General features: G+C 45.1%; 1 long non-coding RNA gene across 1 annotated transcript; it reads right to left on the bottom strand.

The window, feature by feature from the left end:
* Nucleotides 1-1,606: 1,606 nt before the first annotated feature.
* On the bottom strand, nt 1,607-6,571 carry LOC141056729 (uncharacterized). Its single transcript, XR_012221911.1, has 3 exons — nt 6,480-6,571; nt 4,912-5,008; nt 1,607-1,760 (listed from the first exon to the last, which is right to left on the bottom strand). It is a non-coding gene; the product is annotated as an uncharacterized lncRNA (long non-coding RNA).
* Nucleotides 6,572-24,400: the final 17,829 nt, after the last annotated feature.

The raw sequence follows: 24,400 nt of genomic DNA, 5'->3' as shown, positions 1-24,400 counted from the left end.
TAGCTTTGGCTGTGAGTAAGTCATTAGTAATTTTGGTCAGGGGAGATATAGGAAGTTATTAAATATTTTTGTTGACACACAGTAGTACAAGTAGTGGGACATTTGAGGCAGTTAACAAAGCTCTTACCTCAAGTTGACTCCAGCTGACATTGTGTGATTGGCCGTTGTGGCACCTTTGTGGCCTTGGTCACCTCGGCTCATCTGAGGAGCAGTCATCGGCCTAAAAATAATTCAATATAACCTTTTTATTCAATTTTCTAAATGATATATAAATAGCATAGTTTTCAAAACGAAAAAAAATTGAATGGGAATGAATGCCTGAAGAGCAATCAAAGGTCATACAACGTCTTTTTTCAGGCGAGTTGGCTAAGAAAGCTGCCCGAAAAATGCTAGAAAAAATATGAATATATGCAATGCAATGTAAATATGACCTGCTGTGTTTTGTTGTAACGTCTTCTGCTTGCAAAACTCAGTGGGTATGCCGATGTGTAAAACTTGTCATGTGCACAAACGCTAAAAAGGTTAAATAGACAATGTTCCCCCATCCACAGTAAATTAAAGCTTCCACCGAGTTTCATCTTACTTTTCAATTCAACTGGACATTAGGGGGTTGTAAGAAATTAAAATGGGATATTTGGACTGCCCAGACTGGTCACCCTTATTGAACTATTTAACCGTTATTGTGATTCCTTTTATCTGTAGTAATATAGTGGCAGGGTACATGTTAACAAATGATTAGCAAAGGAAATGTTTGATTAATTCTACCACTATAATTAAGCAGAGAACTTGTCAATGCCTCTACGCTGTACAGGAGGGCCTGAAGAGATGTGGCCAGAGCAGCAGTGGCAGCAATTTCCTCACGTGCCGCTGAAACAGTTTCCAGCTGGGACGTCTGGCGTTTTAGCTTCTGCAGGTAGCAGGGAACCAGTGCTTCCAACACCATCAGCATCTGGAGGCTGAGAAATAAATTTTGAAAAACAACATTGGCAATTAATGAAATGACATTCCCATGTACTGTATATAATGCCTAGTTAAATATTTGTATTCTTTTTAATTTTTATGATGCAGGCTAGCGAATCAGCCATAGTAAGTCATTCTACCCTTGTTGGGTGGAGATATGGCATCGTACACATTTAGCTAACAGTTTTGTCTGCATTGTGCTTTTTAATCGCTATGTGTTATAAATTGATTTATCACCAGGCGTTGACTATGGACATGGTCAGTGAAATACAGACATGTTACCTTTTCATTACAACAATAAATAACACCTGTTATATTATTTTTATTGCATGTATCGGGAAATCACCTTAATTTGTTCTCTGCTTGCTCAAAAATTTTCTAGTACTTGCTCAAAGAAATCAATTAAAAGTAAATTACCATAATCAAGAAAAATACATCTATGTCAAGGAAACAAAATATAGTTTAACTCGGGAATAAAAGTACTGTATTTGGTAAACATTTTTATGGATACATTTGCACATTTTCTTTCTTTCTATTATTCTGTAGTAATATAGTGGCAGGGTACATGTTAACAAATGATTAGCAAAGGAAATGTTTGATTAATTCTACCACTATAATTAAGCAGAGAACTTGTCAATGCCTCTACGCTGTACAGGAGGGCCTGAAGAGATGTGGCCAGAGCAGCAGTGGCAGCAATTTCCTCACGTGCCGCTGAAACAGTTTCCAGCTGGGACGTCTGGCGTTTTAGCTTCTGCAGGTAGCAGGGAACCAGTGCTTCCAACACCATCAGCATCTGGAGGCTGAGAAATAAATTTTGAAAAACAACATTGGCAATTAATGAAATGACATTCCCATGTACTGTATATAATGCCTAGTTAAATATTTGTATTCTTTTTAATTTTTATGATGCAGGCTAGCGAATCAGCCATAGTAAGTCATTCTACCCTTGTTGGGTGGCGATATGGCATCGTACACATTTAGCTAACAGTTTTGTCTGCATTGTGCTTTTTAATCGCTATGTGTTATAAATTGATTTATCACCAGGCGTTGACTATGGACATGGTCAGTGAAATACAGACATGTTACCTTTTCATTACAACAATAAATAACACCTGTTATATTATTTTTATTGCATGTATCGGGAAATCACCTTAATTTGTTCTCTGCTTGCTCAAAAATTTTCTAGTACTTGCTCAAAGAAATCAATTAAAAGTAAATTAACATAATCAAGAAAAATACATCTATGTCAAGGAAACAAAATATAGTTTAACTCGGGAATAAAAGTACTGTATTTGGTAAACATTTTTATGGATACATTTGCACATTTTCTTTCTTTCTATTATTCTGTTTGAAACTAAGATGAAAGAAACCAAGCTAAAGGAGCTTCCACTCGATGATACCAAGGCTCCAAAAATATGTATTGAATAAAAGTCTTTATTTATATAAGGCCTCTACCATAAAATTGCTAAAGAATGTAAAATTATTCTAAAAGCACAACGTGTTTCGGCTCTCCAGCCATGATCAGGTGTAACTTTCATTACACCAGAAGAAGCCTGGACAGCCGAAAGGCATTGTGTTTTTATAATACTTTTATATTCTTTAGCAATTTTATGTTAGAAGTCTATTTTTGGAGCCGTGGTATCATCGACTGGAAGTGCGTTTAGCTTGGTTTCTTTCATCTTTTCTATTCACTTCACGTTGGAATCTTTTCAAGGAATTGTTGAGGATCAATAATGAAGATTTGTTCTTCCCAGAGTTGTACCTGTCTGCACAGCTCTACATATCACCTTATTCTGGCTACATATTCTTTGATTCTACGCTTAGATTGCTCTCCTTTATTTCCCCTTGTTTCCCCTATTTTCAAAGGTAACATCCTACAATTTATCTGTTTGATGATATTTATTGCTTCTGTCACAATCCATTTTTGGATCTGTGTCAGAGTCTGGACTCTCTTACATAAACCTTTTTCCTTTCTGGCCCTCGGGGGTTAATATGGGTTTCTGCCCCCCCGGTGGCCGCTGGTGTTACTACAACTGTAGTTGGTCTGCTGATGGGTTTTCCCCCTGGTGGCTGCTGGTGATACTGCATGGTGATTAATTACACTGGTCAACAGCATTTTTGGTGCCAAAGATATTTCATCGAATTTAGGGTATTTTTGGGGTGCTGATTCTGAATATGTCATCAGTTTTGCCAGATTGGCTCAAGTTTTTGAGATTTTTGGTATCTTATTTATAGCACTTGTTGGTAAATGCGACGCATCATCTCATTAATTTCTTTGGATTAGTACTTGAACTGAGCAGTTCTCAATATAGTTTTGTGTTAATTAGTGTTCTAAAAGTTTGTTCATAGCTTGATTTTTGCACTAACTTTATGTTGTTGTCTGTTTTCCAGTGAAAAGCATGAACTCATCAAGAAGAAGTTGTCTTAACGATCCAGACTCATTCTGTTACATTTGTGGTGAATACACACTGCCAAAACATAGAAGAAACATAACAGACTTCGTAAAAAAAGTGTATTTTGCCTATTTTGGGGTTATGCTTGGGGACCAAGACAAGTTTTGGGCACCACACATAGTGTGCAAAGCATGTATCGAATTATTACGAAAATGGAGCAAAGGACAAAGAAAAAGCTTCAAATTTGGTGTTCCAATGGTGTGGAGAGAGCCAAAAAATCATCATGATGACTGTTATTTATGGTAAACACAGGTACAGGCACATCTTCACAATGAGGGACAGGCCTTCTTGCAGATTCCATGTTACTCCCATTTTCGTTTCTTATGCTTATTGAATCCTTGCACTTGCACTGCACAGAAATAACAGTCATCATGATGATTTTTTGGCTCTCTCCACACCATTGGAACACCAAATTTGAAGCTTTTTCTTTGTCCTTTGCTCCATTTTCGTAATAATTCGATACATGCTTTGCACACTATGTGTGGTGCCCAAAACTTGTCTTGGTCCCCAAGCATAACCCCAAAATAGGCAAAATACACTTTTTTTACGAAGTCTGTTATGTTTCTTCTATGTTTTGGCAGTGTATATTCACCACAAATGTAACAGAATGAGTCTGGATCGTTAAGACAACTTCTTCATGATGAGTTCATGCTTTTCACTGGAAAACAGACAACAACATAAAGTTAGTGCAAAAATCAAGCTATGAACAAACTTTTAGAACACTAATTAACACAAAACTATATTGAGAACTGCTCAGTTCAAGTACTAATCCAAAGAAATTAATGAGATGATGCGTCGCATTTACCAACAAGTGCTATAAATAAGATACCAAAAATCTCAAAAACTTGAGCCAATCTGGCAAAACTGATGACATATTCAGAATCAGCACCCCAAAAATACCCCAAATTCATTAAAATATTTTGGACACCAGAAAAAAAATTTTTTTTCGTTGACCTGTGTTATCTATGCTGGTGGGTGCCACTCCCTCTTCCCTTTATAAGGCCACCTGCTGCTGCAGATCACTGTTGAGGTCTTTTAGAAGCCAACCGTTCTGAAGAGAAAAGCTATCTTGAGCAGTGGTGTCTGCTGGAAACTGTGTTCGGGTGCCTTACTGCGGTCCAGTGCATGACTGCAGAGGAAGCTAAGTGTTGTTTGTTTTTCCCTGTCTGTTATTTTCCTTGGTGTTTTATTAGTACAGCGGTGGGACCAGTGTCCGCAGTAAGGGATAGGTGCAGGGCAAGTGAGGGACTGAGGTATGCTGATCGGCAACAGGTTGAAAGAACCTGTATAGGGAATGTGAGGAGAGTTCAGGGCACTTCCTTAGGAGAGTACAGGAGGTGTCCATTTCCCCGTTCCCTATTTGCAGGGCCCACCTTTGTAATTGTGTCCCCTTGTTTGTCTTTGTTTGTTTTGTGACCGACCGATCGTCGGGTCACGTCACGCAGGGCCAGTCGCCCTGTGACAGCTTCCTGGTCTAATAGAAATAAGAATCAGTTACCTGCGGAATGACTCTGGGGCATATGCCACTACTGTCACACAGAGCTTAATGCATTCACTAATGGAGAAGGCCATGTCTTCATTGCCATAGCAAAAATCTGCACAAGAAATATCAAGATCTACTGTTATTACTACATTACACTTCATGCACAATAGCCTTATCTTGATCATGACAATTAAAAAGATTTAGCTGGATAAACACATAGCTAGGGCACCATCATGGAATTTTGAATTCTGCAATGTACACTAGGAATTTAAGAGCTTTCACTGTTTTAGGGGATTTTTGGATGAAAACTGGAGGTTAACTGAACAAGCATGGGGATAGGCTTAAAGACGACATGTCACGATATTAAAAGAGAACAAGTTTTTCCATTTTTTTATGCGCATTACTATCCTAAGCATGCCTATATATATTGTAATGGTGGTAGCCTGTATGCCGCCCTACTCACTGTGGTTATCATGTGGCTTGCTGAGTTTTGTCTCTTGCAGCATTACTGCAACTTAGGGTCATTTCTATTTTGTCTTAGGGGTTGTGGCCGGTCTGTGCAGGAATTTAACCCTTCTGTGTCCTGCAGAGATTGGGTTCCCCGGCGTATCCCATGTCAGCAGCCTCTATATCTCGCAGCTCCACCTACAACTCTCCACCCAAATGTTGGTTCCTAGTAAGTTTGCTTTGCTAGCGTCCAGTTTGTTTCTTCCCGTTATTGACCCGGCTTGTGTATCTGTCCTGTCTGACCTCTCCGCTCCTGACCTCCGCTACGTATCATGAACCTGTACTGCTTGCCCCGACCTCAGACTGTCGGACCTTGTTTTAGCTTTACCCTCCTGTACCTTGACCCTCCAGTCAGCTGCTGCAGTCCCTTGGAACTCCCAGGGATAGTACCTGGTATCTACCGGTGGCCCATCAAATCCTCACCACCAGAGGCTCTAGTGAAGACCCGGTAGACACCTAGTCACGCGCCTCCATGGTAAGCTCGGCCCGTGGCACACTACCAGAGTTCCTGTGTTGCATTCCCGTGCGGTCGTCAGGCACGTCAAAGCGCCACATGTGGACACATCCACATATAACCCATGTCCCTGCATACCCAATGTTAAAGATAGGTGCGCAGGACGATGCAGGATGCATGCGGAAGTAGGCAGAGCGCTGGCGGAGCTTAAGGGAGGAAGTACACAGCCCTACACAGACCAGACAAACGCAAGAGTGAACTTAGCCTTAGTTGGTCATTTATATGCTGTTTTTATACAAATTTGTTTAACTTTGATACTATCTTAGTATATTCAAGAAATTAATAAAAGTGACTTTTTAATATAGTGCATGTCCTGTGAAATAAATGTACCATGATTTACTAGCAATCAAACTGCATTGTGGGGCCCCAATCAAACTAATACATAAGATGTAATTTTAGAAACAACATAAAAAAAATCTGTCAGGGCGCACTGGATTTTATTGTGAGGCTTTCCTTATAAAATAGAAATCTGTAAAGTGGGATAAATGAATGAATTTAGTTGCCTAAAAATGTTAACATTTCTTTATGTAATATGGTATATCAGATATTATTAATTAGTTACCCAATGATTTAAGGGGTCGCTCAGCTTTAACCAACTCCAATATGTCAAGAATATCTGGTGTTTCTCCCTCCAAAGACTGCAGAAGGTCAAACAAACACTGAGAAGACACTCCCTTACTGGATGAGCCACTATTCACTCCATCCTGGAAGTTAGAAAAAAAACAAGTCATTAATTATCATTCTCAAGTTCACATATTCAGACTCGAGACAGCTCTTTATGTGTTAGCTTGTCTGTGTGAGTATGTCATAATTAAAAAGATTAAAATTATATTGTGAAAAAAGTAAGAGATGGGCAGCTAACAACTCTGCTAGTGCTATCTAAGACTTGTTCTCTCCATAAGGAGAGATATTACCCCTTAGACCTCAGTCAGAGGCCTCTCTTTTGGCAAATCAGATGTCTTGCTTTGCACTGAGGAGGAGCAAGAACCTGAAACATGTGTCTGCAAATAGAGACACTGATTTGGCTTTATTCTAAGTTATGGGATATGGTTGTTATAGGGTTGATATTGGCTTTTATGACTGCTACTTCCAATAAATGGCACTAACGTTCAAGTCATCTTACTCTCTGAAGAGGCATATTGCACAGTATTTGTTCATCATTCACTTGGTCAATGAATCTGCCTTCTATTGTATGCTACTAATAAAGTGTATCATGATAAGATTGCAATGACACTGTGATGAAATAGTGATAGAAGGTCTTAAAAATAAATCTCACTGGAAGGTCAAGCAGAGGAGCAACGCTGGCAAACAACTGAAGCACAAATGGTTTACGGTCCAGTACATAAAACTGTCGGCAGGCAAACTCAATAGCTTGACGAAGCTGTGGGTTACTTTCATAGTCAGCATAGACCTAAAAAAGAATAATAATGGTTAACATTTATTTTTAATGATAAGACCCAAGAATAAACAGTAATCTGCGCAAAAAAAGTAACCTATATCACGCTTGTATGAAACTAGTGTCAGGCTAGTCTCTGTTGTCAATGACACGCTGTACCAATATGTAACTGTCACTGTTAGCAGCGAATCTTTCTGCATGTGTCTCACACTCCATACAGAATAAATCGAGATGTTTTGAAAAAAATTTTCCAATTTTTTATTATTTGCATATCACTAAAATTTCTATAGATCCTGTAATTTCCACAATTCGACAAGTTTTCCACATGCTGAGCACTGAAAAAACAAATCCCTCTCAAAAATGATGTTCCTCCCCCCAAACAGTTCTGTAAAAGGCTAGCTGTCACACAGTGATGATAATTTAAAAATGTAAGCGCTTTGTTGATGATAAAATATAACATTTGCACCGGTTTGGGGTTTAGAAGCACTTTGGATCTGAGCTGCACTGATTTGGGTTTACATATGATAAAAAAATGAAAGACTATAAGCCATCTTATTATCTTCTCAAAAATAATGTATCATTTTATTTTTCCTTATATTTGTAGTGCATATAAATTTACAGATAACATTTACATGCAGGTAAATCATACTAAGGAAACACCACTTATAGAAACATCAAAATCAAATTTTTTTTGTCGCAGAAAAAATTGTCACATCGGAAGTTTTTTGAAGGAATATTGTAATATATAACATGACATATATTTCCCTTATTAAATGCTAAACATTCTCTTACTTGCCTGCAACATAGTTGGGAGAATCCACTGGTATCCACTGAGAGAGAAGAGATGGTTGAAATGTACAGCTGTGTTAATGACAGTGGTAGCATATTGTCTAAGGAGTTCGCTGTCTTCTGGGTGAAGAATCAGAGCTCCATTAAAGACATTAAGGAAGAGCATTATCTCATCCCCCCAGGGAAATTCACTAGGCATCCCCAAAAACATCTCTTCAAGAAGCTTTATCCACAAGCTCTTGTGAAGTGTGTCCAAACCAAACAGTTCCTTCCCACCTAGTGGAATATAGAGAAACCAAAACTCCTGAGAATACGGTAAATAACTATAAGGCTATGTGCCCACGTAGCGTTTTTCATGCAGAATAATCCTGAGCGGAAACACACACCCTCTTCCCGGGAAAACATGCGTTTTATGAAGCGCTTTTGTAAGCGTTTTTGACGCTTTTGTTAAGCATTTTAGCATGCGTTTTCCTATGCGTCTTTGCAATACAACTGAATGTATGCGGAAACGCGTGCGTTTCCGCAAAATTAATGAACATGTTGCGTCTTTTTCCACTTAGCGTTTCCGCAGCGGAAAAAAACGCGCCATTAGCACAATATGTGCGGATTCCATTATGTTTCCATGGGATGCTTTTCTTAAGCGTTTCCACAGCAGAAATGCGCGTCTAAAAGCGCTCCGTAAACGCTTAAAAAACACAACGTGGGCACACAGCCTTAATCTGAGTTTCCACACTCAGGTATTTCAATGCGGTTTATAAAGGCAAATCCAGGAAGGGATTCTATATATCATAAGACATCTGTAAAACCACCGAAACTGTGCTTTTTAACTGTAATTTTATTAAAGTTCACAATAAAGTAGAGTGTAGAGTCATAAGTAGTGTTGAGCTTTCCGATACCGCAAGTATCGGGTATCGGACGATATTTGCCGTATCGGAATTCTGATACCGAGTACCGATACTTTTTTCGTATCGGATACCGGAATCGGAAGTCCAAAATGCAATGAGCCACTTCTGTGGCTCTGATTGGCTGCCGAAATGACGTCATCATGATGCGCTGTCTGTGCGCATCATGATGCGCCGTCAGTTCGGGCCTTCGGGGGGGCTGTGCCGACTGTCCGGGGGTCTGTACCGGCCTGCCGGTGGTCTGTGCCGGCCTGCCGGGGGGCTGTGCCGGCCTGCCGGGTGGTCTGTGCAGGCTCCGGTGGTCTGTGCCGGCCTGCCGGGGGGCTATGCCGGCCTGCCGGTGGTCTGTGCAGGCTCCGGTGGTCTGTGCCGGCCTGCCGGTGGTCTGTGCAGGCTCCGGTGGTCTGTGCAGGCATCGTCCGATGGGACTACAAGTCCCATCGGGCGATGCCTGCTACCATGACAGTGATTGACACATTAGCCAGTAATGGGACAGTAGTAGTCCCATCATCCGGCTAATGTGTTGAATGTAAAAAAAAAAAAAAAATTTACATGCTACATACATGCTACATACATACAACATGCATGCTGCATATATACTACATGCAACATACATACTACATATATACTACATGTAACATACATACTACATATATACTACATGCAACATACATACTACATATATACTACATGCAACATACATACTACATACATGCTACATACTACATACATGCTACATACATACTACATACAACATATATACTACATGCATGCAACATGCATACTACATATATACTATATATGCTACATGTAACATACATACTACATATATACTACATGCTACATACATGCAACATACATACTACATACATGCTACATGCATACTACATACATATTACATACATGCTACATACATACACTACATGCATGCAACATACATACTACATATATACTACATGCTACATACATGCAACATACATACTACATACATGCTACATACTACATGCATACTACATACATACTACATACATACAACATATATACTACATATATACTTGTCACGGGGTCCTTCTCTGGTATCACACAATCAACAGAGCGAGCAATTCCAAGACCTTTATTCAGGCAAAAATATGAAAAGGTCCATATTCCGTCCACCACACAAAGGATAAGATAGTCCAGAATAAGAATGCAGTCCAGTATCAGGATAAAATGTCCAGGGAAACGAGATTCCAAAACACTCTAGCACCAGAGGATAATAAAGGATCCTTCTCTCTGAAAATGCAGCCTTTTCACCATCTTGTCTCTACCGGAACTGACTTGTTGTCCAGCTGCTGTTCTTTCCCCCACCCCCTTCCTTGTCCAGGGGTAGTCAAACAAGTTACCTCCCAGAGGAGAACAAAAGGCCTTAGGGATTAATGCACTACAGGGGGTCATCAAGAGACAGATACAGTGAGGCTGTAGACTTACAATGTAATAAGAAAAACACTATGAAAATAACTGGAATTGTTAAAAATAGGAATATACAAAAAATGACATCCACATAACATATCACACCATCACAACCTCTCCCCCCCATAATAAGTGAGCACGCCATGAGGTCTACACAGACTTCTGGCCTGCTCACTTTAGTCCACATTGCTCAGTTATTTATATTTCCTTGTACAGTGGCAGGGGTAGGTCGGCCTGGGGAGCCTGTGGTTCTTCTTGTCGAGACAGTCCATCGGCGTTCTGGTGTTGGCTTCCCCGCTTGTATTGGATGGAGAAGCTGTAGGGTTGTAAGGACAAGCTCCACCGCAGCAATCTTCCATTGTCCCCTGATACGCGGTTCAGCCATGTGAGGGGGTTGTGGTCTGTAACAATCGTAAAGTCTCTGCCATACAAGTAGGGCTGCAATTTTTTTAGCGCCCATACGATGGCAAGGCACTCCTTTTCAATAGTTGCATAGGCAACTTCCCGATCCAGTAGTTTCCGACTGGCAAAAGCAACAGGATGTTCTTCTCCGGCGGCATTCACTTGGCTAAGTACTGCCCCAATCCCAAAGGTGGATGCATCTGTCTGCACGAGGAACCTGCGTTTATAATCCGGGGCAGCCAAGACAGGAGCAGTGACGAGGGCAGTCTTTAACGCTGAAAAGGCATCCTCGCATGCAGGCGTCCATGTCACATTCCTAGGCATGTTCTCGCGGGTCAGGTCGGTTAGGGGCTTGGCCAAGGTGCTGAAGTTAGAAACAAATTTGCGATAGTAGCCAGCAGTTCCTAAAAACGCAAGTACCTGCTTTTTAGTCTGGGGTCTACACCAGTTGCTAATGGCTTCCACCTTGGCAGGCTCTGGCCTTAGTGTCCCACCCCCTACTCTATGCCCGAGGTACTGCACCTCAGCCATCCCTATTTGGCACTTATCAGGGCGAATGGTCAGTCCTGCAGTAAGGATACAGTCCAGCACTATGCCCAAGTGTTTAAGATGTTCCTCCCAGGTTGTGCTAAAAATGGCGATGTCGTCTAAGTAAGCACAGGCAAAGTCCTGACATTGTTGTAACAGTCCATCCACCAGTCTCTGGAAAGTGGCGGGGGCAGTTTTCATCCCAAAGGGCATTCCCAGGTACTCATAAAGCCCAAATGGAGTTATGAAGGCTGAGCGCTCCCGAGCGTCCTCCATTAGGGGTATCTGCCAGTACCCCTTGCTCAAGTCTAACGTGGTCACAAATTGGGCACTGGCCAGACGATCCAATAGATCATCAATCCTGGGCATGGGATAAGCATCACTCTTGGTGGCATCATTTAGTCGTCTGTAATCAACGCAGAATCGTGTTGTACCATCCTTCTTGGGGACCAGGACGACAGGAGAGGCCCAAGAACTGTGAGATGGCTGAATAACTCCCAGTTGTTTCATCTCCTCCAGTTCGTTCTTTATCATGCCTTGAACAGCCTCTGGAACCCGGTAGGCAGCCTGCTGGATGGGGCGTTGTCCGGGGGTTTCCACATGGTGACTGGTGAGAGTAGTCTTCCCCGGCTTTGCGGAGAACTGTAAAGCGCTGCGGAATATCTTAGCGCTATATAAAAAATAAAGTATTATTATTATTATTATAGGAGAAAGCAGCAGTCCTCGGCCTTAGTACGGCAACAATATCGTCCTTTTGTATATCCGATAAATGGGAACCCAGGGGCACTTGTTCCAGTGATCCTCCTGTTTGGGCAACCTGGAGGAGATCTGGGAGATACTCGTCGTCGGCGGTATCACTAGGGGGGTGGCAGACAGCTAGAACAGGCAGAGATCGGTCGTGGTAGTCTTTCAGCATGTCAATGTGGACGGTTTTCTGTCGTCGACCACTAGAGTCCAGGGCAATAACATAGTTAGTGTCATTAATTTTCTTGACAACCTGATAAGGGCCTTCCCACACTGCTTGAAGCTTGTTGGCAGGGGAAGCAGTAATCATGAGCACTTGCTGTCCTTCCATAAATTCCCGGTTCCTGGCATTACGGTCATACCAGGTTTTTTGTCTGGACTGGGCCATTCGCTGATGTTCTTTAGCGAAGTTAGCTAGCTGGGCGAGACGGTCTCTGAGCTCTAGAACATAGGGAACGATGGGCATTCCGGTATCTGAGATGTCTCCCTCCAAATGTTCTTTCAGAAGCGTGAGAGGCCCATGGACCTTCCGGCTAAACAGTAGTTCGAAGGGAGAGAACCCTGTGGACTCTTGGGGAACCTCCCGATAGGCGAAGAGGAGATGTGGCAGGTACTTTTCCCAGTCTTTTTCAACGTCAACAAAAGACCTCAGCATATTTTTTAGGGTTCCATTAAAGCGTTCACATAGTCCGTTGGTCTGCGGGTGGTATGGGGTGGTGCGAATGGCTCGAACACCACAGGTATGCCACAGGGACTGGACCAAATCTGACATGAACTGAGTGCCTTGATCCGACAATATTTCACTAGGAAACCCTACCCGGGTAAAGATGGTAACAAGGGCCTCGGCTACCTTTACTGCTGTAATACTGGACAGGGCCACAGCTTCAGGATACCTAGTGGCATAATCCACCACGGTCAGGATATATTTTTTCCCTGACCTGCTGGGGTGGGCCAGAGGACCTATGATGTCGACGGCTACACGTTGAAATGGTTCCTCAATTATGGGCAGGGATTGCAGGGGTACCTTATGTCGAGCTCCTGGATGCCGCATTCGCTGGCACACATCGCAGGTGCGGCAATAATGGGTTACCGACTGCGAGACGCCCGGCCAGTAAAAACTTTGGGTGAGTCTCTTTTCAGTCCTTTTTCTCTCTTGATGCCCAGCCAAGGGGATGTCATGGGCCAGTTGAAGTAGCTGTGCCCTGTACTTCTGAGGGACAATGAGTTGCCTGGTTGTTGCGTCAGGGTTGCCCTGGTCACTGCCCTTTGTTACACGATAATACAGTCCGTTTTCTCGAATGAAGCCATCCCCATTATCTCCCATGTGCCCAGTTTCTGCCTTTCGCCTGAGGGCTGCTAAGGTAGTGTCACCCTCTATTTCTCTCCTAAACTCCTCTCTGTCCCAAGACTCTCCCAATGTAGTAGCAGCGAAAGTATTGCTTACCGACTCTGATGCGGTTCGTGGTGGTTGCTCCCCGGTGGGGTCCGGATGACGTAGTGCTTGAAGGGCCTGTAGTCGGGTGACTGCTCCCACAAATTGGCACTGTAACTCCCCAATGTCGTTCCCAAGGAGGATATCTGCAGGAAGTCCTCCCATAACTCCAATCCAACACAGTTTTTCTCCACAACCATAATCCAAACGCACAGAAGCTCGCTGTATATATTTGCGGGCACCGCCCGCCAGGACAATGGGAATTCCCGGACCCTGGTAAATTGCCTCGGGTCGAACCACACGGGGGTCAGCGATAGTCAAGAATGCCCCCGTGTCTCTAAATCCTGACACTTTGTACCCATCAATAAAGACATCCTGCAGGTGGCGTTGCCATTGCTCTGAGTAGCTAAAGGACAGAGCCCGGAGTCCGTACACTCCAGGAGGGGTATCTATGGTGCCGTGGTCGGTGGTCCACTCTGGTGGGGGTGGTGGTAGCTCTTCCTCAGGTGTGGTGGAATGTACAAGATGCACTGGACGAGGTGGGGCTGCCTGGGGCTCCCTCCAAGTCCTGGAGGGACAGCCAGACTGCAAATGTCCAGGTTGCCCACACCCATAACACCTCCTCTCTGTGATACCCCCAGGTCGTGGTCGGAACTGTTGGGGCCTAGGATTGTGAGGTGTGATTGTCATCGGCTTGCGACTAGGTGGAAGGGCAGATATAATTGGAGGGGGACGGGGCGCGGGAGCAGGCCGTGGTTCATTGTCCAGAAGCCTCCTCCATTGCGGCCGGATAGTAAGGGCTTCATCGGCCAGGGCTGCAGCTCTATCCACGGTACATGGCGTGCGCTCCTGGACCCATTCCCGTACCTCTGCAGGGCACTTGGCAAGAAATTGTTCTTTAAGGAACGCCTGTACAACATCTTCCACAGTAAAGGCGTTTTCTGCTTCCAGCCATCTCCGACATGCCTCGGACATCTTATGTGCATACATCCTAAACGATCCCCCTGTGGTGCATGGGAGGTCGCAGAACTTGGCCCTATATGAGTCTGGGGTGATAGCATGGTAATCCAGGATGGTCCGCTTTACAATGTTATAATCCCGATTCCGCTGTGCGTCAATGGTTCGGTAAGCCGCCGCCATGCTACCTTTCAGGAGTCCCACTAACAAACGCATCCAGTCAGAGTGGGGCACCTCCATCACAGCACACTGCTGCTCAAAGTCTTTGAAGAACCCCTCCACATCTCCAGAAGCCTCATCAAACGGCTTAAACTCTGTCCGGGTGATCCGTACAGGCTCCCGGATTGTTGGGGTTACACTCCACATTGCGTTACTCCCTTTTTCAAGCTCCATTGCTTCCTGTCTCCGCTGTGCCCGGCGGGCAGCCTCCTCCTTGTACTCCTGAGAGACGCCGGGGCCCAGAACCGCCATCTCTTCTTCATACCACACCAACCACTGGCTTTTCTGGATGGGGATCCCTGTCTCCAGTGCTCGTCCTTCAGACATCTGGGAGGAGGTGGCCGGGCTAGCGCCCACCAGTAGATCGATTAAGGCCTCTTTAGTCAGTCCCTGGTAGTTCAGGCCCAGGTCTCTGGCTCTCTCCTGTAAACTGCATACAGTCCAATTTCTGTACTCACTCTGTGGGTGGTTCTCCATTGGGTTATGCTCTGTTGATCCCACCGCTGCCACCAGTTGTCACGGGGTCCTTCTCTGGTATCACACAATCAACAGAGCGAGCAATTCCAAGACCTTTATTCAGGCAAAAATACGAAAAGGTCCATATTCCGTCCACCACACAAAGGATAAGATAGTCCAGAATAAGAATGCAGTCCAGTATCAGGATAAAATGTCCAGGGAAACGAGATTCCAAAACACTCTAGCACCAGAGGATAATAAAGGATCCTTCTCTCTGAAAATGCAGCCTTTTCACCATCTTGTCTCTACCGGAACTGACTTGTTGTCCAGCTGCTGTTCTTTCCCCCACCCCCTTCCTTGTCCAGGGGTAGTCAAACAAGTTACCTCCCAGAGGAGAACAAAAGGCCTTAGGGATTAATGCACTACAGGGGGTCATCAAGAGACAGATACAGTGAGGCTGTAGACTTACAATGTAATAAGAAAAACACTATGAAAATAACTGGAATTGTTAAAAATAGGAATATACAAAAAATGACATCCACATAACATATCACACCATCACAACCTCTCCCCCCCATAATAAGTGAGCACGCCATGAGGTCTACACAGACTTCTGGCCTGCTCACTTTAGTCCACATTGCTCAGTTATTTATATTTCCTTGTACAGTGGCAGGGGTAGGTCGGCCTGGGGAGCCTGTGGTTCTTCTTGTCGAGACAGTCCATCGGCGTTCTGGTGTTGGCTTCCCCGCTTGTATTGGATGGAGAAGCTGTAGGGTTGTAAGGACAAGCTCCACCGCAGCAATCTTCCATTGTCCCCTGATACGCGGTTCAGCCATGTGAGGGGGTTGTGGTCTGTAACAATCGTAAAGTCTCTGCCATACAAGTAGGGCTGCAATTTTTTTAGCGCCCATACGATGGCAAGGCACTCCTTTTCAATAGTTGCATAGGCAACTTCCCGATCCAGTAGTTTCCGACTGGCAAAAGCAACAGGATGTTCTTCTCCGGCGGCATTCACTTGGCTAAGTACTGCCCCAATCCCAAAGGTGGATGCATCTGTCTGCACGAGGAACCTGCGTTTATAATCCGGGGCAGCCAAGACAGGAGCAGTGACGAGGGCAGTCTTTAACGCTGAAAAGGCATCCTCGCATGCAGGCGTCCATGTCACATTCCTAGGCATGTTCTCGCGGGTCAGGTCGGTTAGGGGCTTGGCCAAGGTGCTGAAGTTAGAAACAAATTTGCGATAGTAGCCAGCAGTTCCTAAAAACGCAAGTACCTGCTTTTTAGTCTGGGGTCTACACCAGTTGCTAATGGCTTCCACCTTGGCAGGCTCTGGCCTTAGTGTCCCACCCCCTACTCTATGCCCGAGGTACTGCACCTCAGCCATCCCTATTTGGCACTTATCAGGGCGAATGGTCAGTCCTGCAGTAAGGATACAGTCCAGCACTATGCCCAAGTGTTTAAGATGTTCCTCCCAGGTTGTGCTAAAAATGGCGATGTCGTCTAAGTAAGCACAGGCAAAGTCCTGACATTGTTGTAACAGTCCATCCACCAGTCTCTGGAAAGTGGCGGGGGCAGTTTTCATCCCAAAGGGCATTCCCAGGTACTCATAAAGCCCAAATGGAGTTATGAAGGCTGAGCGCTCCCGAGCGTCCTCCATTAGGGGTATCTGCCAGTACCCCTTGCTCAAGTCTAACGTGGTCACAAATTGGGCACTGGCCAGACGATCCAATAGATCATCAATCCTGGGCATGGGATAAGCATCACTCTTGGTGGCATCATTTAGTCGTCTGTAATCAACGCAGAATCGTGTTGTACCATCCTTCTTGGGGACCAGGACGACAGGAGAGGCCCAAGAACTGTGAGATGGCTGAATAACTCCCAGTTGTTTCATCTCCTCCAGTTCGTTCTTTATCATGCCTTGAACAGCCTCTGGAACCCGGTAGGCAGCCTGCTGGATGGGGCGTTGTCCGGGGGTTTCCACATGGTGACTGGTGAGAGTAGTCTTCCCCGGCTTTGCGGAGAACTGTAAAGCGCTGCGGAATATGTTAGCGCTATATAAAAAATAAAGTATTATTATTATTATTATAGGAGAAAGCAGCAGTCCTCGGCCTTAGTACGGCAACAATATCGTCCTTTTGTATATCCGATAAATGGGAACCCAGGGGCACTTGTTCCAGTGATCCTCCTGTTTGGGCAACCTGGAGGAGATCTGGGAGATACTCGTCGTCGGCGGTATCACTAGGGGGGTGGCAGACAGCTAGAACAGGCAGAGATCGGTCGTGGTAGTCTTTCAGCATGTCAATGTGGACGGTTTTCTGTCGTCGACCACTAGAGTCCAGGGCAATAACATAGTTAGTGTCATTAATTTTCTTGACAACCTGATAAGGGCCTTCCCACACTGCTTGAAGCTTGTTGGCAGGGGAAGCAGTAATCATGAGCACTTGCTGTCCTTCCATAAATTCCCGGTTCCTGGCATTACGGTCATACCAGGTTTTTTGTCTGGACTGGGCCATTCGCTGATGTTCTTTAGCGAAGTTAGCTAGCTGGGCGAGACGGTCTCTGAGCTCTAGAACATAGGGAACGATGGGCATTCCGGTATCTGAGATGTCTCCCTCCAAATGTTCTTTCAGAAGCGTGAGAGGCCCATGGACCTTCCGGCTAAACAGTAGTTCGAAGGGAGAGAACCCTGTGGACTCTTGGGGAACCTCCCGATAGGCGAAGAGGAGATGTGGCAGGTACTTTTCCCAGTCTTTTTCAACGTCAACAAAAGCCCTCAGCATATTTTTTAGGGTTCCATTAAAGCGTTCACATAGTCCGTTGGTCTGCGGGTGGTATGGGGTGGTGCGAATGGCTCGAACACCACAGGTATGCCACAGGGACTGGACCAAATCTGACATGAACTGAGTGCCTTGATCCGACAATATTTCACTAGGAAACCCTACCCGGGTAAAGATGGTAACAAGGGCCTCGGCTACCTTTACTGCTGTAATACTGGACAGGGCCACAGCTTCAGGATACCTAGTGGCATAATCCACCACGGTCAGGATATATTTTTTCCCTGACCTGCTGGGGTGGGCCAGAGGACCTATGATGTCGACGGCTACACGTTGAAATGGTTCCTCAATTATGGGCAGGGATTGCAGGGGTACCTTATGTCGAGCTCCTGGATGCCGCATTCGCTGGCACACATCGCAGGTGCGGCAATAATGGGTTACCGACTGCGAGACGCCCGGCCAGTAAAAACTTTGGGTGAGTCTCTTTTCAGTCCTTTTTCTCTCTTGATGCCCAGCCAAGGGGATGTCATGGGCCAGTTGAAGTAGCTGTGCCCTGTACTTCTGAGGGACAATGAGTTGCCTGGTTGTTGCGTCAGGGTTGCCCTGGTCACTGCCCTTTGTTACACGATAATACAGTCCGTTTTCTCGAATGAAGCCATCCCCATTATCTCCCATGTGCCCAGTTTCTGCCTTTCGCCTGAGGGCTGCTAAGGTAGTGTCACCCTCTATTTCTCTCCTAAACTCCTCTCTGTCCCAAGACTCTCCCAATGTAGTAGCAGCGAAAGTATTGCTTACCGACTCTGATGCGGTTCGTGGTGGTTGCTCCCCGGTGGGGTCCGGATGACGTAGTGCTTGAAGGGCCTGTAGTCGGGTGACTGCTCCCACAAATTGGCACTGTAACTCCCCAATGTCGTTCCCAAGGAGGATATCTGCAGGAAGTCCTCCCATAACTCCAATCCAACACAGTTTTTCTCCACAACCATAATCCAAACGCACAGAAGCTCGCTGTATATATTTGCGGGCACCGCCCGCCAGGACAATGGGAATTCCCGGACCCTGGTAAATTGCCTCGGGTCGAACCACACGGGGGTCAGCGATAGTCAAGAATGCCCCCGTGTCTCTAAATCCTGACACTTTGTACCCATCAATAAAGACATCCTGCAGGTGGCGTTGCCATTGCTCTGAGTAGCTAAAGGACAGAGCCCGGAGTCCGTACACTCCAGGAGGGGTATCTATGGTGCCGTGGTCGGTGGTCCACTCTGGTGGGGGTGGTGGTAGCTCTTCCTCAGGTGTGGTGGAATGTACAAGATGCACTGGACGAGGTGGGGCTGCCTGGGGCTCCCTCCAAGTCCTGGAGGGACAGCCAGACTGCAAATGTCCAGGTTGCCCACACCCATAACACCTCCTCTCTGTGATACCCCCAGGTCGTGGTCGGAACTGTTGGGGCCTAGGATTGTGAGGTGTGATTGTCATCGGCTTGCGACTAGGTGGAAGGGCAGATATAATTGGAGGGGGACGGGGCGCGGGAGCAGGCCGTGGTTCATTGTCCAGAAGCCTCCTCCATTGCGGCCGGATAGTAAGGGCTTCATCGGCCAGGGCTGCAGCTCTATCCACGGTACATGGCGTGCGCTCCTGGACCCATTCCCGTACCTCTGCAGGGCACTTGGCAAGAAATTGTTCTTTAAGGAACGCCTGTACAACATCTTCCACAGTAAAGGCGTTTTCTGCTTCCAGCCATCTCCGACATGCCTCGGACATCTTATGTGCATACATCCTAAACGATCCCCCTGTGGTGCATGGGAGGTCGCGGAACTTGGCCCTATATGAGTCTGGGGTGATAGCATGGTAATCCAGGATGGTCCGCTTTACAATGTTATAATCCCGATTCCGCTGTGCGTCAATGGTTCGGTAAGCCGCCGCCATGCTACCTTTCAGGAGTCCCACTAACAAACGCATCCAGTCAGAGTGGGGCACCTCCATCACAGCACACTGCTGCTCAAAGTCTTTGAAGAACCCCTCCACATCTCCAGAAGCCTCATCAAACGGCTTAAACTCTGTCCGGGTGATCCGTACAGGCTCCCGGATTGTTGGGGTTACACTCCACATTGCGTTACTCCCTTTTTCAAGCTCCATTGCTTCCTGTCTCCGCTGTGCCCGGCGGGCAGCCTCCTCCTTGTACTCCTGAGAGACGCCGGGGCCCAGAACCGCCATCTCTTCTTCATACCACACCAACCACTGGCTTTTCTGGATGGGGATCCCTGTCTCCAGTGCTCGTCCTTCAGACATCTGGGAGGAGGTGGCCGGGCTAGCGCCCACCAGTAGATCGATTAAGGCCTCTTTAGTCAGTCCCTGGTAGTTCAGGCCCAGGTCTCTGGCTCTCTCCTGTAAACTGCATACAGTCCAATTTCTGTACTCACTCTGTGGGTGGTTCTCCATTGGGTTATGCTCTGTTGATCCCACCGCTGCCACCAGTTGTCACGGGGTCCTTCTCTGGTATCACACAATCAACAGAGCGAGCAATTCCAAGACCTTTATTCAGGCAAAAATACGAAAAGGTCCATATTCCGTCCACCACACAAAGGATAAGATAGTCCAGAATAAGAATGCAGTCCAGTATCAGGATAAAATGTCCAGGGAAACGAGATTCCAAAACACTCTAGCACCAGAGGATAATAAAGGATCCTTCTCTCTGAAAATGCAGCCTTTTCACCATCTTGTCTCTACCGGAACTGACTTGTTGTCCAGCTGCTGTTCTTTCCCCCACCCCCTTCCTTGTCCAGGGGTAGTCAAACAAGTTACCTCCCAGAGGAGAACAAAAGGCCTTAGGGATTAATGCACTACAGGGGGTCATCAAGAGACAGATACAGTGAGGCTGTAGACTTACAATGTAATAAGAAAAACACTATGAAAATAACTGGAATTGTTAAAAATAGGAATATACAAAAAATGACATCCACATAACATATCACACCATCACAATACTATATATACTACATGTAACATACATACTACATATATACTACATGCTACATACATGCAACATACATACTACATGCATACTACATACATACACTACATGCATGCAACATGCATACTGCATATATACTACATGCATGCAACATACATATATACTACATACAATACATACAGTACATATAGACATACAGTACATATAACATAGAGTACATACTCACCGTCACTTGTCACTTTGATCCCCGAAGCCATTGTCGTCTGAGGAATAAATATCAAAATAAAAAAACACCAATATACTTACCCCGATCCGCAGAAGTCCACGAGGGTCCCACGTCCATCTTGCGTGGAGAACAGCAGCATCAGCTGATGCTACCGTTCTCTACGGGCTCCAGGAATACAATGACGGAAGGTAGGTATCCTTCCGCACTGTATTCCTCCACCACTTTAAAAAAAAAAAAAAAGTCCCTAGTCTCACTTTATGCCATTGCTGCGTGGGAATTCCCACGCAACAATGGCATAAAGTGAGACTAGGGACTTTTTTTTTTTTTAAAGTGGTGGAGGAATACAGTGCGGAAGGATACCTACCTTCCGTCATTGTATTCCTGGAGCCCGTAGAGAACGGTAGCATCAGCTGATGCTGCTGTTCTCCACGCAAGATGGACGTGGGACCCTCGTTGACTTCTGCGGATCGGGGTAAGTATATTGGTGTTTTTTTATTGATGTTTTTTTATTTTGATATTTATTCCTCAGACGACAATGGCTTCGGGGATCAAAGTGACAAGTGACAAGTGACGGTGAGTATGTACTCTATGTTATATGTACTGTATGTCTATATGTATGTATTGTATGTAGTATATATGTATGTTGCATGCATGTAGTATATATGCAGTATATATGTAGTATGCATGTTGCATGCATGTAGTGTATGTATGTAGTATGCATGTAGCATGTATGTAGTATGTATGTTGCATGTATGTAGCATGTAGTATATATGTAGTATGTATGTTACATGTAGTATATATAGTACAGTGGGGAAAAAAAGTATTTAGTCAGTCAGCAATAGTGCAAGTTCCACCACTTAAAAAGATGAGAGGCGTCTGTAATTTACATCATAGGTAGACCTCAACTATGGGAGACAAACTGAGAAAAAAAAATCCAGAAAATCACATTGTCTGTTTTTTTTTTTCATTTTATTTGCATATTATGGTGGAAAATAAGTATTTGGTCAGAAACAAAATTTCATCTCAATACTTTGTGATATATCCTTTGTTGGCAATGACAGAGGTCAAACGTTTTCTGTAAGTCTTCACAAGGTTGCCACACACTGTTGTTGGTATGTTGGCCCATTCCTCCATGCAGATCTCCTCTAGAGCAGTGATGTTTTTGGCTTTTCGCTTGGCAACACGGACTTTCAACTCCCTCCAAAGGTTTTCTATAGGGTTGAGATCTGGAGACTGGCTAGGCCACTCCAGGACCTTGAAATGCTTCTTACGAAGCCACTCCTTCGTTGCCCTGGCGGTGTGCTTTGGATCATTGTCATGTTGAAAGACCCAGCCATGTTTCATCTTCAATGCCCTTGCTGATGGAAGGAGGTTTGCACTCAAAATCTCACGATACATGGCCCCATTCATTCTTTCATGTACCCGGATCAGTCGTCCTGGCCCCTTTGCAGAGAAACAGCCCCAAAGCATGATGTTTCCACCACCATCCTTTACAGTAGGTATGGTGTTTGATGGATGCAACTCAGTATTCTTTTTCCTCCAAACACGACAAGTTGTGTTTCTACCAAACAGTTCCAGTTTGGTTTCATCAGACCATAGGACATTCTCCCAAAACTCCTCTGGATCATCCAAATGCTCTCTAGCAAACTTCAGACGGGCCCGGACATGTACAGGCTCAAGCAGTGGGACACGTCTGGCACTGCAGGATCTGAGTCCATGGTGGCGTAGTGTGTTACTTATGGTAGGCCTTGTTACATTGGTCCCAGCTCTCTGCAGTTCATGCACTAGGTCCCCCCGCGTGGTTCTGGGATTTTTGCTCACCGTTCTTGTGATCATTCTGACCCCACGGGGTGGGATTTTGCGTGGAGCACCAGATCGAGGGAGATTATCAGTGGTCTTGTATGTCTTCCATTTTCTAATTATTGCTCCCACAGTTGATTTCTTCACTCCAAGCTGGTTGGCTATTGCAGATTCAGTCTTCCCAGCCTGGTGCAGGGCTACAATTTTGTTTCTGGTGTCCTTTGACAGCTCTTTGGTCTTCACCATAGTGGAGTTTGGAGTCAGACTGTTTGAGGGTGTGCACAGGTGTCTTTTTATACTGATAACAAGTTTAAACAGGTGCCATTACTACAGGTAATGAGTGGAGGAAAGAGGAGACTCTTAAAGAAGAAGTTACAGGTCTGTGAGAGCCAGAAATCTTGATTGCTTGTTTCTGACCAAATACTTATTTTCCACCATAATATGCAAATAAAATGAAAAAAAAACAGACAATGTGATTTTCTGGCTTTTTTTTTCTCAGTTTGTCTCCCATAGTTGAGGTCTACCTATGATGTAAATTACAGACGCCTCTCATCTTTTTAAGTGGTGGAACTTGCACTATTGCTGACTGACTAAATACTTTTTTCCCCACTGTATATATGTAGTATATATGTTGTATGTATGTAGTATGTAGCATGTATGTAGTATGTATGTTGCATGTATGTAGCATGTAGTATATATGTAGTATGTATGTTACATGTAGTATATATAGTATATATGTAGTATGCATGTTGCATGCATGTAGTATATATGTTGTATGTTGTATGCATGTAGTACATATGTATTATGTATGTAGTATGTATGTAGCATGTATGTAGTATGTAGCATGTATGTAGTATGTAGCATGTATGTAGTATGTAGCATGTATGTAGTATGCATGTAGTATGTAGTATGTATGTTGCATGTAGTATATATGCAGTATATATGTAGTATGTATGTTGCATGTAGTATATATGTAGTATGCATGTTGTATGTATGTAGCATGTATGTAGCATGTAATTTTTTTTTTTTTTTTTACATTCAACACATTAGCCGGATGATGGGACTACTACTGTCCCATCATTGGCTAATGTGTCAATCACTGTCATGGTAGCAGGCATCGCCCGATGGGACTTGTAGTCCCATCGGACGATGCCTGCACAGACCACCGGAGCCTGCACAGACCACCGGCAGGCCGGCACAGCCCCCTGGCAGGCCGGCACAGACCACCGGAGCCTGCACAGACCACCGGCAGGCCGGCACAGCCCCCCCGAAGCCTGCACAGACCACCGGCAGGCCGGCACAGACCACCGGAGCCTGCACAGACCAACCGGCAAGCCGGCACAGCCCCCCGGAGCCTGCACAGACCACCGGCAGGCCGGCACAGCCCCCCGGCAGGCCGGCACAGACCACCGAAGCCTGCACAGACCACCCGGCAGGCCGG

Source organism: Dendrobates tinctorius, unplaced genomic scaffold (genome assembly GCF_039654945.1).
Source record: "Dendrobates tinctorius isolate UK_male_01 unplaced genomic scaffold, ASM3965494v1 ptg000199l, whole genome shotgun sequence".
Lineage (NCBI taxonomy): Eukaryota > Metazoa > Chordata > Amphibia > Anura > Dendrobatidae > Dendrobates > Dendrobates tinctorius.
Note: the sequence above shows the minus strand (reverse complement) of the source record. Positions and strands in the feature narration are given on the sequence as shown.